Consider the following 1,379-nt stretch of genomic DNA (forward strand, 5'->3'; position numbering starts at 1 on the left):
GGCAGCCCAGTTGGGACCCGCCTGGGTAAATAAGCTAGGGCCCACACGGCTGGGACCTGGGACAGTCCAGCTGAGACCCATATAACCAGCCCAGATGAGACCCAGATAGCTATCCCAGATGGGACCTTTTTAACCACCCCAGATGGGCCCCAGTTGGGCTTCAACGATCTGTCATTTCAAATTCAATCTGCTTGCTCGACCGTGGTAATTCCAGGCAGACTGCTTTATGTCATCGAAAATAAGCCAGGTCAAAGCTTGTTCACCAGTTGGTGTCACCGTTGCCGCCGTTGTCAGTGCGATGTTTCCTGCTGTCGTCGCAGTCTCTCCCGCCGGAACCATTTTCCTGGTATCTATTTCGCTTCGTTGCGGGAGACACCGTAGCGCGATGTGTTGCGCAGGAGGGCCCGGAAAATGGTGATATTCAGTACCTTAGATCACTGCACCACGGCCTCAGTGTGGGTAACTATTCATGTACACCGTTTTGTTTATGCCGTTACCCAAAAACAGGTAACCAGGAGTGCTCCTCCCTCAATCCCAGCGACGCAGTAAACCGTACGTTAACACCAGAAAACATAAAATCAAGTCGCGGCACTCCCAGCTAGGAAGATGAAACAAACGTAAAGAAGGAGGCGAAGAGGTGGTGCAGACCCGAAGGAATTGTGTTATGTAATAAGTAGGGGAAAATCATAGATGAGAAGGCTTGAAGTAGTCATTAGCCAAAGTCATCTAATGACAGCCTGCTATAACCGCCCAATACGCCACAGCCACCGTGTTAGTAAGGGCTATACGGTCACACAAGTCGGAGGGGGCAATTACCTGGTCATTTTCGTGCTGGGTTTTGAGCTGGATGTCAGGGGAGTCCACCCAGCTAAGCAGGGCTTGTTGCTGGGAGAACTCCCGGTTTTTGATATTTTGATACTTAAGAACTGATCTTTTGTGGAGTCGTTTACCGAGGTTGACATAATGAGAGCATCTATGTCGAATAACGGCGCAAAAATTCACTACACATGCCCTCTCTCGGAGTACATGTGTGGAAAAACTCAACGAGAGGTTACTTACATGGATACTTCTAGCTGTCTATATGGGAATACGATATTGTCTCGATAGGTCATTTTTTAAGAGCGGCTGCTTTCGGATCCACTCACTCACTAAAGGATAAGTTTGGCTTGTTTTAGGCACTCGCTCTTTGTTCCTGTAATAGATGGCCTGCGGCTGATGGCAGCAAACGCTGTCGTCAATGATTCATAGGTGCACTTGTGCACTTAGGTGCACTTGCACAACTGCCTGAAATAAAAATAAAGCAAGAAATTCCTGTAAAACACTGTCAGTACACTTTCAAAAGGAATTCTGCCACTTCTTTCTTATGTTACGATTCTAAA

The sequence above is a fragment of the Pollicipes pollicipes genome, unplaced genomic scaffold (genome assembly GCF_011947565.3).
Source record: "Pollicipes pollicipes isolate AB1234 unplaced genomic scaffold, Ppol_2.1 Scaffold_6138;HRSCAF=7277_pilon_pilon_pilon, whole genome shotgun sequence".
NCBI lineage: Eukaryota > Metazoa > Arthropoda > Thecostraca > Pollicipedomorpha > Pollicipedidae > Pollicipes > Pollicipes pollicipes.